At 53.8% G+C, this 16,903-nt stretch overlaps 1 protein-coding gene across 6 annotated transcripts in view; it reads left to right on the top strand.

The window, feature by feature from the left end:
• LOC132401724 (kynurenine--oxoglutarate transaminase 3-like) overlaps positions 1–16,903 on the top strand; it is a 167,922-nt gene that overhangs the window by 133,608 nt on the left and 17,411 nt on the right. The gene's annotated exons all lie outside the window — the stretch shown is intronic.

Below are 16,903 nucleotides of genomic sequence, written 5' to 3'. Positions count from 1 at the left end.
CCCACTCCACATTGACCCTAACCGTACAACCCAGTGTGCCCACTCCACATTGACTCTAACCGTACGGCCCAGTGTGCCCACTCCACATTGACCCTAACCGTACGACCCAGTGTGCCCACTCCACATTGACTCTAACCGTACGACCCAATGTGCCCACTCCACATCGACCCTAACCGTACGACCCCGTGTGCCCACTCCACATTGACCCTAACCGTACGACCCAGTGTGCCCACTCCACATTGACCTTAACCGTACGACCCAGTGTGCCCACTCCACATTGACCCTAACCGTACGACCCAGTGTGCCCACTCCACATTGACCTTAACCGTACGACCCAGTGTGCCCACTCCACATTGACCCTAACCGTACGACCCAGTGTGCCCACTCCACATTGACCCTAACCGTACGACCCAGTGTGCCCACTCCACATTGACCTTAACCTTACGACCCAGTGTGCCCACTCCACATTGACCCTAACCGTACGACCCAGTGTGCCCACTCCACATTGACCCTAACCGTACGACCCAGTGTGCCCACTCCACATTGACCCTAACCGTACGACCCAGTGTGCCCACTCCACATTGACCCTAACCGTACGACCCAGTGTGCCCACGGCACATTGACCCTAACCGTACGACCCAGTGTGCCCACTCCACATTGACCCTAACCGTACGACCCAGTGTGCCCACTCCACATTGACCCTAACCGTACGACCCAGTGTGCCCACTCCACATTGTCCCTAACCGTACGACCCAGTGTGCCCACGGTACATTGACTCTAACCGTACGACCCAGTGTGTCCACGTCACATTGACCCTAACCGTACGACCCAGTGTGCCCACTCCACATTGACTCTAACCGTACGACCCAGTGTGCCCACGGCACATTGACTCTAACCGTACGACACAGTGTGCCCACTCCACATTGACCCTAACCATACGACCCAGTGTGCCCACTCCACATTGACCCTAACCGTACGACCCAGTGTGCCCACGGCACATTGACCCTAACCGTACGACCCAGTGTGCCCACTCCACAATGACCCTAACCGTACGACCCAGTGTGCCCACTCCACATTGACCCTAACCGTACGACCCAGTGTGCCCACTCCACATTGACCCTAACCGTACGACCCAGTGTGCCCACTCCACATTGACCCTAACCGTACGACCCAGTGTGCCCACTTCTCATTGACTCTAACCGTACGACTCAGTGTGCCCACGACATATTGACTCTAACCGTACGACCCAGTGTGCCCACTCCACATTGACCCTAACCGTACGACCCAGTGTGCCCACTCCACCTTGACCCTAACCGTACGACCCAGTGTGCCCACGGCACCTTGACCCTAACCGTACGACCCAGTGTGCCCACTCCACATTGACCCTAACCGTACGACCCAGTGTGCCCACTCCACATTGACCCTAACCGTACGACTCAGTGTGCCCACGACATATTGACTCTAACCGTACGACCCAGTGTGCCCACTCCACATTGACCCTAACCGTACGACCCAGTGTGCCCACTCCACCTTGACCCTAACCGTACGACCCAGTGTGCCCACGGCACATTGACCCTAACCGTACGACCCAGTGTGCCCACTCCACATTGACCCTAACCGTACGACCCAGTGTGCCCACTCCACATTGACTCTAACCGTACGACCCAGTGTGCCCACAGCACATCGACCCTAACCGTACGACCCGGTGTGCCCACTCCACATTGACCCTAACCGTACGACCCAGTGTGCCCACTCCACATTGACCCTAACCGTACGACCCAGTGTGCCCACTCCACATTGACCCTAACCGTACGACCCAGTGTGCCCACTTCTCATTGACTCTAACCGTACGACCTAGTGTGCCCACTCCACATTGACCCTAACCGTACGACCCAGTGTGCCCACTCCACATTGACCCTAACCGTACGGCCCAGTGTGCCCACTCCACATTGACTCTAACCGTACGACCCAGTGTGCCCACTCCACATTGACCCTAACTGTACGACCCAGTGTGCCCACGGCACATTGACACTAACCGTACGACCCAGTGTGCCCACGACACATTGACTCTAACCGTACGACCCAGTGTGCCCACGACACATTGACCCTAACCGTACGACCCAGTGTGCCCACTCCACATTGACTCTAACCGTACGACCCAGTGTGCCCACTCCACATTGACTCTAACCGTACAGCCCAGTGTGCCCACTCCACATTGACTCTAACCGTACGACCCAGTGTGCCCACGACACATTGACCCTAACCGTACGACTCAGTGTGCCCACTCCACATTGACCCTAACCGTACGACCCAGTGTGCCCACTCCACATTGACTCTAACCGTACAGCCCAGTGTGCCCACTCCACATTGACCCTAACCGTACGACCCAGTGTGCCCACTCCACATTGACCCTAACCGTACGACCCAGTGCGCCCACTCCACATTGACTCTAACCGTACGACCCAGTGTGCCCACGACATATTGACCCTAACCGTACCACCCAGTGTGCCCACTCCACATTGACTCTAACCGTACAGCCCAGTGTGCCCACTCCACATTGACTCTAACCGTACGACCCAGTGTGCCCACGACATATTGACCCTAACCGTACGACCCAGTGTGCCCACTCCACATTGACCCTAACCGTACAACCCAGTGTGCCCACTCCACATTGACTCTAACCGTACGGCCCAGTGTGCCCACTCCACATTGACCCTAACCGTACGACCCAGTGTGCCCACTCCACATTGACTCTAACCGTACGACCCAATGTGCCCACTCCACATCGACCCTAACCGTACGACCCCGTGTGCCCACTCCACATTGACCCTAACCGTACGACCCAGTGTGCCCACTCCACATTGACCTTAACCGTACGACCCAGTGTGCCCACTCCACACTGACCCTAACCGTACGACCCAGTGTGCCCACTCCACATTGACCTTAACCGTACGACCCAGTGTGCCCACTCCACATTGACCCTAACCGTACGACCCAGTGTGCCCACTCCACATTGACCCTAACCGTACGACCCAGTGTGCCCACTCCACATTGACCTTAACCGTACGACCCAGTGTGCCCACTCCACATTGACCCTAACCGTACGACCCAGTGTGCCCACTCCACATTGACCCTAACTGTACGACCCAGTGTGCCCACTCCACATTGACCCTAACCGTACGACCCAGTGTGCCCACTCGACATTGACCCTAACCGTACGACCCAGTGTGCCCACGGCACATTGACCCTAACCTTACGACCCAGTGTGCCCACTCCACATTGACCCTAACCGTACGACCCAGTGTGCCCACTCCACATTGACCCTAACCGTACGACCCAGTGTGCCCACGGTACATTGACTCTAACCGTACGACCCAGTGTGTCCACTTCACATTGACCCTAACCGTACGACCCAGTGTGCCCACTCCACATTGACTCTAACCGTACGACCCAGTGTGCCCACGGCACATTGACTCTAACCGTACGACACAGTGTGCCCACTCCACATTGACGCTAACCATACGACCCAGTGTGCCCACTCCACATTGACCCTAACCGTACGACCCAGTGTGCCCACGGCACATTGACCCTAACCGTACGACCCAGTGTGCCCACTCCACATTGACCCTAACCGTACGACCCAGTGTGCCAATCCACATTGACCCTAACCGTACGACCCAGTGTGCCCACTCCACATTGACCCTAACCGTACGACCCAGTGTGCCCACTCCACATTGACCCTAACCGTACGACCCAGTGTGCCCACTCCACATTGACCCTAACCGTACGACCCAGTGTGCCTACTCCACATTGACTCTAACCGTACGACCCAGTGTGCCCACTCCACATTGACCCTAACCGTACGACCCAGTGTGCCCACGGCACATTGACCCTAATCGTACGACCCAGTGTGCCCACTCCACATTGACCTTAACCGTACGACCCAGTTTGCCCACTCCACATTGACCCTAACCGTACGACCCAGTGTGCCCACTCCACATTGACTCTAACCGTACGACCCAGTGTGCCCACTCCACATCAACCCTAACCGTACGACCCAGTGTGCCCACGACATATTGACCCTAACCGTACGACCCAGTATGCCCACTCCACATCGACCCTAACCGTACGACCCAGTGTGCCCACTCCACATTGACCCTAACCGTACGACCCAGTGTGCCCACTCCACATTGACCCTAACCGTACGACCCAGTGTGCCCAGGACATATTGACCCTAACCGTACGACCCAGTGTGCCCACTCCACATTGACCCTAACCGTACGACCCAGTGTGCCCACTCCACATTGACCCTAACCGTACGACCCAGTGTGCCCACGACATATTGACTCTAACCATACGACCCAGTGTGCCCACGGCACATTGACCCTAACCGTACGACCCAGTGTGCCCACTCCACCTTGACCCTAACCGTACGACCCAGTGTTCCCACGGCACATTGACCCTAACCGTACGACCCAGTGTGCCCACTCCACATTGACCCTAACCGTACGACCCAGTGTGCCCACTCCACATTGACTCTAACCGTACGACCCAGTGTGCCCACAGCACATCGACCCTAACCGTACGACCCAGTGTGCCCACTCCACATTGACCCTAACCGTACGACCCAGTGTGCCCACTCCACATTGACCCTAACCGTACGACCCAGTGTGCCCACTCCATATTGACCCTAACCGTACGACCCAGTGTGCCCACTTCTCATTGACTCTAACCGTACGACCTAGTATGCCCACTCCACATTGACCCTAACCGTACGACCCAGTGTGCCCACTCCACATTGACCCTAACCGTACGGCCCAGTGTGCCCACTCCACATTGACTCTAACCGTACGACCCAGTGTGCCCACTCCACATTGACCCTAACTGTACGACCCAGTGTGCCCACGGCACATTGACTCTAACCGTACGACCCAGTGTGCCCACGACACATTGACTCTAACCGTACGACCCAGTGTGCCCACGACACATTGACCCTAACCGTACGACCCAGTGTGCCCACTCCACATTGACTCTAACCGTACGACCCAGTGTGCCCACTCCACATTGACTCTAACCGTACAGCCCAGTGTGCCCACTCCACATTGACTCTAACCGTACGACCCAGTGTGCCCACGACACATTGACCCTAACCGTACGACCCAGTGTGCCCACTCCACATTGACCCTAACCGTACGACCCAGTGTGCCCACTCCACATTGACTCTAACCGTACGACCCAGTGTGCCCACTCCACATTGACTCTAACCGTACAGCCCAGTGTGCCCACGACATATTGACCCTAACTGTACGACCCAGTGTGCCCACTCCACATTGACTCTAACCGTACCACCCAGTGTGCCCACTCCACATTGACTCTAACCGTACAGCCCAGTGTGCCCACTCCACATTGACTCTAACCGTACGACCCAGTGTGCCCACGACATATTGACCCTAACCGTACGACCCAGTGTGCCCACTCCACATTGACCCTAACCGTACAACCCAGTGTGCCCACTCCACATTGACTCTAACCGTACGGCCCAGTGTGCCCACTCCACATTGACCCTAACCGTACGACCCAGTGTGCCCACTCCACATTGACTCTAACCGTACGACCCAATGTGCCCACTCCACATCGACCCTAACCGTACGACCCCGTGTGCCCACTCCACATTGACCCTAACCGTACGACCCTGTGTGCCCACTCCACATTGACCTTAACCGTACGACCCAGTGTGCCCACTCCACATTGACCCTAACCGTACGACCCAGTGTGCCCACTCCACATTGACCTTAACCGTACGACCCAGTGTGCCCACTCCACATCGACCCTAACCGTACGACCCAGTGTTCCCACTCCACATTGACCCTAACCGTACGACCCAGTGTGCCCACTCCACATTGACCTTAACCTTACGACCCAGTGTGCCCACTCCACATTGACCCTAACCGTACGACCCAGTGTGCCCACTCCACATTGACCCTAACCGTACGACCCAGTGTGCCCACTCCACATTGACCCTAACCGTACGACCCAGTGTGCCCACTCCACATTGACCCTAACCGTACGACCCAGTGTGCCCACGGCACATTGACCCTAACCGTACGACCCAGTGTGCCCACTGCACATTGACCCTAACCGTACGACCCAGTGTGCCCACTCCACATTGACCCTAACCGTACGACCCAGTGTGCCCACTCCACATTGACCCTAACCGTACGACCCAGTGTGCCCACGGTACATTGACTCTAACCGTACGACCCAGTGTGCCCACTTCACATTGACCCTAACCGTACGACCCAGTGTGCCCACTCCACATTGACTCTAACCGTACGACCCAGTGTGCCCACGGCACATTGACTCTAACCGTACGACACAGTGTGCCCACTCCACATTGACCCTAACCATACGACCCAGTGTGCCCACTCCACATTGACCCTAACCGTACGACCCAGTGTGCCCACGGCACATTGACCCTAACCGTACGACCCAGTGTGCCCACGACAGATTGACCCTAACTGTACGACCCAGTGTGCCCACTCCACATTGACTCTAACCGTACCACCCAGTGTGCCCACTCCACATTGACTCTAACCGTACAGCCCAGTGTGCCCACTCCACATTGACTCTAACCGTACGACCCAGTGTGCCCACGACATATTGACCCTAACCGTACGACCCAGTGTGCCCACTCCACATTGACCCTAACCGTACAACCCAGTGTGCCCACTCCACATTGACTCTAACCGTACGGCCCAGTGTGCCCACTCCACATTGACCCTAACCGTACGACCCAGTGTGCCCACTCCACATTGACTCTAACCGTACGACCCAATGTGCCCACTCCACATCGACCCTAACCGTACGACCCCGTGTGCCCACTCCACATTGACCCTAACCGTACGACCCTGTGTGCCCACTCCACATTGACCTTAACCGTACGACCCAGTGTGCCCACTCCACATTGACCCTAACCGTACGACCCAGTGTGCCCACTCCACATTGACCTTAACCGTACGACCCAGTGTGCCCACTCCACATCGACCCTAACCGTACGACCCAGTGTTCCCACTCCACATTGACCCTAACCGTACGACCCAGTGTGCCCACTCCACATTGACCTTAACCTTACGACCCAGTGTGCCCACTCCACATTGACCCTAACCGTACGACCCAGTGTGCCCACTCCACATTGACCCTAACCGTACGACCCAGTGTGCCCACTCCACATTGACCCTAACCGTACGACCCAGTGTGCCCACTCCACATTGACCCTAACCGTACGACCCAGTGTGCCCACGGCACATTGACCCTAACCGTACGACCCAGTGTGCCCACTGCACATTGACCCTAACCGTACGACCCAGTGTGCCCACTCCACATTGACCCTAACCGTACGACCCAGTGTGCCCACTCCACATTGACCCTAACCGTACGACCCAGTGTGCCCACGGTACATTGACTCTAACCGTACGACCCAGTGTGCCCACTTCACATTGACCCTAACCGTACGACCCAGTGTGCCCACTCCACATTGACTCTAACCGTACGACCCAGTGTGCCCACGGCACATTGACTCTAACCGTACGACACAGTGTGCCCACTCCACATTGACCCTAACCATACGACCCAGTGTGCCCACTCCACATTGACCCTAACCGTACGACCCAGTGTGCCCACGGCACATTGACCCTAACCGTACGACCCAGTGTGCCACTCCACATTGACCCTAACCGTACGACCCAGTGTGCCCACTCCACATTGACCCTAACCGTACGACCCAGTGTGCCCACTCCACATTGACCCTAACCGTACGACCCAGTGTGCCCACTCCACATTGACCCTAACCGTACGACCCAGTGTGCCCACTCCACATTGACCCTAACCGTACGACCCAGTGTGCCTACTCCACATTGACCCTAACCGTACGACCCAGTGTGCCCACTCCACATTGACCCTAACCGTACGACCCAGTGTGCCCACGGCACATTGACCCTAATCGTACGACCCAGTGTGCCCACTCCACATTGACCTTAACCGTACGACCCAGTGTGCCCACTCCACATTGACCCTAACCGTACGACCCAGTGTTCCCACGGCACATTGACCCTAACCGTACGACCCAGTGTGCCCACTCCACATTGACCCTAACCGTACGACCCAGTGTGCCCACTCCACATTGACTCTAACCGTACGACCCAGTGTGCCCACAGCACATCGACCCTAACCGTACGACCCAGTGTGCCCACTCCACATTGACCCTAACCGTACGACCCAGTGTGCCCACTCCACATTGACCCTAACCGTACGACCCAGTGTGCCCACTCCACATTGACCCTAACCGTACGACCCAGTGTGCCCACTTCTCATTGACTCTAACCGTACGACCTAGTGTGCCCACTCCACATTGACCCTAACCGTACGACCCAGTGTGCCCACTCCACATTGACCCTAACCGTACGGCCCAGTGTGCCCACTCCACATTGACTCTAACCGTACGACCCAGTGTGCCCACTCCACATTGACCCTAACTGTACGACCCAGTGTGCCCACGGCACATTGACTCTAACCGTACGACCCAGTGTGCCCACGACACATTGACTCTAACCGTACGACCCAGTGTGCCCACGACACATTGACCCTAACCGTACGACCCAGTGTGCCCACTCCACATTGACTCTAACCGTACGACCCAGTGTGCCCACTCCACATTGACTCTAACCGTACAGCCCAGTGTGCCCACTCCACATTGACTCTAACCGTACGACCCAGTGTGCCCACGACACATTGACCCTAACCGTACGACCCAGTGTGCCCACTCCACATTGACCCTAACCGTACGACCCAGTGTGCCCACTCCACATTGACTCTAACCGTACGACCCAGTGTGCCCACTCCACATTGACTCTAACCGTACAGCCCAGTGTGCCCACGAAATATTGACCCTAACTGTACGACCCAGTGTGCCCACTCCACATTGACTCTAACCGTACCACCCAGTGTGCCCACTCCACATTGACTCTAACCGTACAGCCCAGTGTGCCCACTCCACATTGACTCTAACCGTACGACCCAGTGTGCCCACGACATATTGACCCTAACCGTACGACCCAGTGTGCCCACTCCACATTGACCCTAACCGTACAACCCAGTGTGCCCACTCCACATTGACTCTAACCGTACGGCCCAGTGTGCCCACTCCACATTGACCCTAACCGTACGACCCAATGTGCCCACTCCACATTGACCCTAACCATACGACCCAGTGTGCCCACTCCACATTGACCCTAACCGTACGACCCAGTGTGCCCACTCCACATTGACTCTAACCGTACGACCCAGTGTGCCCACTGCACATTGACCCTAACCGTACGACCCAGTGTGCCCACTCCACATTGACCCTAACCGTACGACCCAGTGTGCCCACTCCACATTGACCCTAACCGTACGACCCAGTGTGCCCACTCCACATTGACCCTAACCGTACGACCCAGTGTGCCCACTCCACATTGACCCTAACCGTACGACCCAGTGTTCCCACTCCACATTGACTCTAACCGTACGACCCAGTGTGCCCACTCCACATTGACACTAACCGTACGACCCAGTGTGCCCACTCCACATTGACCCTAACCGTACGATCCTGTGTGCCCACTCCACATTGACCCTAACCGTACAACCCAGTGTGCCCACTCCACATTGACCCTAACCGTACGACCCAGTGTGCCCACTCCACATTGACTCTAACCGTACGACCCAGTGTGCCCACTCCACATTGACTCTAACCGTACGACCCAGTGTGCCCACTCCACATTGACCCTAACCGTACGACCCAGTGTGCCTACTCCACATTGACTCTAACCGTACCACCCAGTGTGCCCACTCCACATTGACTCTAACCGTACGACCCAGTGTGCCCACTCCACATTGACCCTAACCGTACGACCCAGTGTGCCCACTCCACATTGACCCTAACCGTACGACCCAGTGTGCCCACTCCACATTGACCCTAACCGTACGACCCAGTGTGCCCACTCCACATTGACCCTAACCGTACGACCCAGTGTGCCCACTCCACATTGACCCTAACCGTACGACCCAGTGTGCCCACTCCACATTGACCCTAACTGTACGACCCAGTGTGCCCACTCCACATTGACCCTAACCGTACGACCCAGTGTGCCCACTCCACATTGACTCTAACCGAACGACCCAGTGTGCCCACTCCACATTGAGCCTAACCGTACGACCCAGTGTGCCCACTCCACATTGACCCTAACCGTACGACCCAGTGTGCCCACTCCACATTGACCCTAACCGTACGACCCAGTGTGCCCACTCCACATTGACCCTAACCGTACGACCTAGTGTGCCCACTCCACATTGACCCTAACCGTACGACCCAGTGTGCCCACGGCACATTGACTCTAACCGTACGACCCAGTGTGCCCACTCCACATTGACCCTAACCGTACGACCCAGTGTGCCCACGGCACATTGACTCTAACCGTACGACCCAGTGTGCCCACGGCACATTGACTCTAACCGTACGACCCAGTGTGCCCACGGCACATTGACTCTAACCGTACGACCCAGTGTGCCCACTCCACATTGACTCTAACCGTACGACCCAGTGTGCCCACTCCACATTGACCCTAACCGTACGACCCAGTGTGCCCACTCCACATTGACCCTAACCGTACGACCCAGTGTGCCCACTCCACATTGACCCTAACCGTATAATCCTGTGTGCCCACTCCACATTGACTCTAACCATACAGCCCAGTGTGCCCACTCCACATTGACCCTAACCGTACGACCCAGTGTGCCCACTCCACATTGACCCTAACCGTACGACCCAGTGTGCCCACTCCACATTGACTCTAACCGTACGACCCAGTGTGCCCACTCCACATTGACCCTAACCGTACGACCCAGTGTGCCCACTCCACATTGACTCTAACCATACAGCCCAGTGTGCCCACTCCACATTGACCCTAACCGTACGACCCAGTGTGCCCACGGCACATTGACTCTAACCGTACAACCCAGTGTGCCGACTCCACATTGACCCTAACCGTACGACCCAGTGTGCCCACTCCACATTGACTCTAACCGTACGACCCAGTGTGCCCACTCCACATTGACTCTAACCGTACGACCCAGTGTGCCCACTCCACATTGACCCTAACCGTACGACCCAGTGTGCCCACTCCACATTGACCCTAACCGTACGACCCAGTGTGCCCACTCCACATTGACCCTAACCGTACGACCCAGTGTGCCCACTCCACATTGACCCTAACCGTACGACCCAGTGTGCCCACTCCACATTGACCCTAACCGTACGACCCAGTGTGCCCACTCCACATTGACTCTAACCATACAGCCCAGTGTGCCCACTCCACATTGACTCTAACCGTACGACCCAGTGTGCCCACTCCACATTGACCCTAACCGTACGACCCAGTGTGCCCACTCCACATTGACCCTAACCGTACGACCCAGTGTGCCCACTCCACATTGACCCTAACCGTACGACCCAGTGTGCCCACTCCATATTGACTCTAACCGTACGACCCAGTGTGCCCACTCCATATTGCCTCTAACCGTACGACCCAGTGTGCCCACTCCACATTGACTCTAACCGTACGGCCCAGTGTGCCCACGACACATTGACCCTAACCGTACGACCCAGTGTGCCCACTCCACATTGACCCTAACCGTACGACCCAGTGTGCCCACTCCACATTGACTCTAACCGTACGACCCAGTGTGCCCACGACACATTGACCCTAACCGTACGACCCAGTGTGCCCACTCCACATTGACCCTAACCGTACGACCCAGTGTGCCCACTCCACATTGACCCTAACCGTATGACCCAGTGTGCCCACTCCACATTGACCCTAACCGTACGACCCAGTGTGCCCACTCCACATTGACCCTAACCGTACGACCCAGTGTGCCCACGGCACATTGACCCTAACCGTACGACCCAGTGTGCCCACTCCACATTGACTCTAACCGTACGACCCAGTGTGCCCACTCCACATTGACCCTAACCGTACGACCCAGTGTGCCCACTCCACATTGACCCTAAATGTACGACCCAGTGTGCCCACGACACATTGACCCTAACCGTACGACCCAGTGTGCCCACTCCACATTGACCCTAACCGTACGACCCAGTGTGCCCACTCCACATTGACTCTAACCGTACGACCCAGTGTGCCCACTCCACATTGACCCTAACCGTACATCTTTGGAATCTGAGAGGAAACCCACATGGTTACGTGGAGAACGTAGAAACTCCTTCCAGACGACGTCAGAATCAAACCCTAGTCTTACAGCAGGTGACTATGCCACCCTTGCACCTAACAGCCCTGAACATTTATTAACCTTCAAGAACAGTCATTACCCCTCAAGAACGGTTCTTGCCCCTCAACCATCAGGCTCCTGAACTAGTGTGGATAACTTCACTCACCTCGACAGTGAACTGATTCCACAATCTACGGACTCACCTTCAAGGACTCTACAACTCACATTCTCTATGTATATGTATATAAATATATATGTATTTTTTGTTTATTCAAATTGCACAGTTTCTCTTCTTTTTGCACATTGGTTGTTTGTCAGTCTTTCTGTAGTTTTAATAAATTTGATTGTATTTCTTTATTTTTCTGTAAATGCTGGCAGGAATACGAATCTGAGTAGTACAGTATCTAGTGATGTGTACATTACATACTTGGATAAGAAATTTACTTTGAGTTTTTTTGACTTACTTGAGCTTTGCTTGTTACCTGGTTCTTATGCTGTTCCCATGAGGGACATGAGTCGGATCTGAAATGTTTCCTTCCTTCTGAATGATGCATTAAAGTAACAGAGGCATTTTGTTACAAGTGGAAAATTGGATTCATCCCACAATATACTCGGGTCTGACTTCAGACTCAACAAACTAAAAGACGCTGGTACGGGATAAAAGGGCTCACAGTTCTGATTTGAATGTGATCCAAAGGTACAAGCTGCTGACAGTTTGGCAGCAGTGTCTCCTGCTACTCTGCTTTGCCTTTAGATCGACCAGGAGCAGTTGTGGGATTGCAAAGGACAGACGTGCCCAGCTTGCTGGGATGGTGGTCAACTAGAGAGGGATGTTATACTAACAGTGCTGAGCCTCCACAGTTGGTAAGAAGAATGAGAAGAGTCAGTGCTCCACTGCACCCCCCCCACTACATCCCACTTTATGTACACACAGTCTATGTATGTATATAAGCTAATCTTCAGTAAAGATGGCTACAAAAACGGTTACTTGTAAATTGCATTTTACAGGATTGCTTTTATATTAGAAACATACAAAATCTACAGCACAATACAGGCCCTTCGGCCCACAAAGTTGTACTGAACATGTCCCTACCTTAGAAATTGCTAGGCTTACCCATAGCTTTCTATTTTTCTATGCTCCATGTACCTATCCAGGAGTCTCTTAAAAGACCCTATCGTATCCGCCTCCACCACCATTGCCGGCAGCCCATTCCACGTACTCACCACTCTCTGAGTAAAAAAACTTACCCCTGACATCTCCTCTGTACCTATTCCCCAGCACTTTAAACCTGTGTCCTCTTGTGGCAACCATTTCAGCCCTGGGAAAAAGCATCTGATTATCCACACGATCAATGCCTTTCATCGTCTTATACACCTCTATCAGGTCACCTCTCATCCTCCATCGTTCCATGGAGAAAAGGCCAAGTTCACACAACCTGTTTTCATAAGGCATGCTTCCCAATCCAGGCAACATCCTTGTAGATCTCCCCTGCACCCTTTCTGTGGTTTCCACATCCTTTCTGTAGTGAGGCGAGCAGAACTGAGCACAGTACTCCAAGTGGGGTCTGACCATGGTCCTATATAGCTGCAACATTACCTCTCGGCTCCTAAATTTAATTCTATGATTGATGAAGGTCAATACACCGTATGCCACCTTAACCACAGCGTCAACCTGCGCAGCTGCTTTGAGCATCCTATGGACTCAGACCCCAAGATCACTCTGATCCTCCACACTGCCAAGTGTCTTAGTATTAATACTATATTCTGCCATCATATTTATTATGTTCTCTGTGCTTATTGTGCTTTTTACACTGTTCTGCTTTAATCTCCTGTGCTAAAGAATGACAATGAATAATCTTGAATATAAACATAGAACTCTGAACATTACAGCACAATACAGGTTCTTCAGCATGCAATGCTGTGCCAACTTTCTAACCTACTGTAAGATCAATCTAACCCTTCCCTCCTACATAGCCCTCCAATTCAATATGTGCCATGTCATACAATGTGGGCAATTATGGTCCATGACCATGATTGTTCTTGGCGAATTTTTCTACAGAATTGGTTTGCCATTCCCGTCTCCTGGGATGTGTCTTTACAAAACGGGTGACTCTAGCAGTTACCAATACTCTTCAGAGATTTGTCTGCCTTGAATCAGTGGTCGCACAACACTAGCTGCTCGTACCGTCATCCACCACAGGCTCCCAGGCCTTCACATGACTCTGATCGGGGGGGGGGATAAGCAGTTGCTACACCTTGCCCAAGGGTGATCTGCACGATCGTGGAGGGAAGGAGCACTTCGCACCTGCCTTGGTAGAGATGTATCTCCACCCTGCTACCTAAATTATCCGTATGCCTATCTTAAATATCCTTTATGTACCTGCCTCTGCCACTGTGCAGTTAGCCTGAGGAAAGTTGGGGGAGGGGAAGATGCCCAGCTGGACGGTGATAGGTGAAGCCAGGTGGGTGGGAAAGGTCAAGGGCTGGAGAAGGAAGAATCCCTTAGGAGAGGAGAGTGGACCATAAGAGAAAGGGAAGGAGGAGGGGACCCAGGGGGAAGTAATAGGCAGGTGAGAAGAGGTTTAAAAAGTCAGTGTAGGGAATAGAGGAAGGGGGGAGGAGATTTTTGTTCACCAGAAGGAGAAATCGATATTCACACCATCAGGTCGAATGCTACACTGACGGAATATAAGGTGTTGCTCCTCCACCTTGGGGGTGGCCTCACCTTGTTACAAGTGAAGGCCATGGACCAACATGTGGAAATAGGAATTGGAATTGAAATGTTTGGCCACCAGGAAGACCAGCCTATGGTGGATGGAGCAGAGGTGCTTCTTGTTGCGGTCCCCCAATTTACGACGGGTCTCACCAATGTAGAGGAGGCCGCACTGGGAGCACTGGACTCAATAGACAACCCCAGCCAATTTGCAGGTGAAATATGTTGCCTCACCTGGAGGGACTGATTGGGACCTTGAGTGGGAGTGAGGGAGGAGGTGTATGGGCAGGTGTAGCAGTTAGGCTGCTTGAAGGGATAGGTGCCCCCACAAGATGCTGGAGCAACTCAGCAGGTCAGGCAGCAGCTATGGAAATGTGCAACTTAGTGTTACAGTTCAGAGAAAGTGCAAGGTCACGTTAAGATCGATTGGAAGATTCAACCAGGAAGGAGGCCTCAGGTTCCAACCCACCAGGTTCAGGAACAGTTATTCCACTTCAACCATCAGCTTCCTGAACCAGCATGGATAACTTCACTCAACCTCAACTCTGAACTGAATACACTCTGAACTGACTCATTTTCAAGATCTCTACAACTTGAGTTCTCAATATGATTTATGTGTGTATATATTTGCACAATTTGTCTTTTTTTGCACGTTGGTTGTCAGTCCTGATGAAGGGTCTCGGCTTGAAACGTCATCTGTTTACTCTTTTCCATAGCTGCTGCTGACTTCCTCCAGCATTTCGTCAGTACTTATTTGTGTATAATTTTTCATCACCTCTATTCTGTTTCTTTATTTTCCTGTAAGTACCTGTAAGAAACCAAGTCTCAATATATACTGACATATATGTACTTCGGTAATAAGTTTCACTTTGGCTTTGATCAGGAGTCCATATTTTAGTGTGTGAGAGGTCTGTTCAAGAGGCTGGTAAAGTGAGCTGGAGGCTGTTCTTGTGGTATGTCCTTTCAGGCCTGTGTGTCTCCTGCCTGACAGGAGGGGGAGGGTGGAGAGGAGGGAGAATGAGCAGGGTGGAAGGGGTCCTTGGTTACTTTGGCCACTTTCTCAGGGCAGCAGAAAGTGCCGTGAGATACGATAGAGGGGAGGCTAGTTTGTGTGAGGGACTGTGGCCTTGGGCGGCACAGCTGTCATACCAAGCTGCCCTGCATCCGGATACAGTGATCTTCATGGTGTATCTATAAAAGTACGAATTCTAACATGAGAGGAAACTATTTTTGTGCAGTGGTGGTTAGGGTCTGGAATGTGCTGCCAGGAATAGCGAAGTGGGTTCAATGATGGCCTTCATTACAGAGGTAGGTAAATATCTCAAAGGAAAGAATGTGCAGGACCGCTGGGGGAGCTTAGTGGCATTCTTCCATAGTGCGAACGGACTGCATCCCAACCGACTCTGAATCCACAACCAGACACACGAACCAGGAATATCCTTCCCACCTCTGTGGTGTGGTCACACTTGGCAGACTCCATCCAGGGTGACGGTTGATTGACCTTCTGACCCCACACCAAGACGGGCATGTGTCATGTTTCCTGCTCCTGATGCCAGCCTGGCAAACAATGACAAGCACAAGCGTGGATTCTGGATGAGGATGGCATCCTGTTCATTCAGGTAGCTCCTGCCATCCCCGCCCCCAATTGCCATGGAACAGCTCACAGGTGTTAGCTGCCCAAGGTCACGAGGAACGTTCACGTGCGTGAACCTTCATGGTGTGCAGACAGAGCTTCAGGGCACTTGTACTTGAAGTTACCACCATTAGAAGTGGAGAAGACTGGAAGGAAGGAAGGAAGGAAGGAAGAGGTTATTGTTGGTAAAGGGCCAACGTTGTTTTCAATTTGAGGAATGCTATTTATTGGAGGTC

The sequence above is a fragment of the Hypanus sabinus genome, chromosome 11 (assembly GCF_030144855.1).
Source record: "Hypanus sabinus isolate sHypSab1 chromosome 11, sHypSab1.hap1, whole genome shotgun sequence".
NCBI lineage: Eukaryota > Metazoa > Chordata > Chondrichthyes > Myliobatiformes > Dasyatidae > Hypanus > Hypanus sabinus.
The sequence above is the reverse complement of the archived record's forward strand: the minus strand, read 5'-3'. Positions and strand labels throughout refer to the sequence as shown.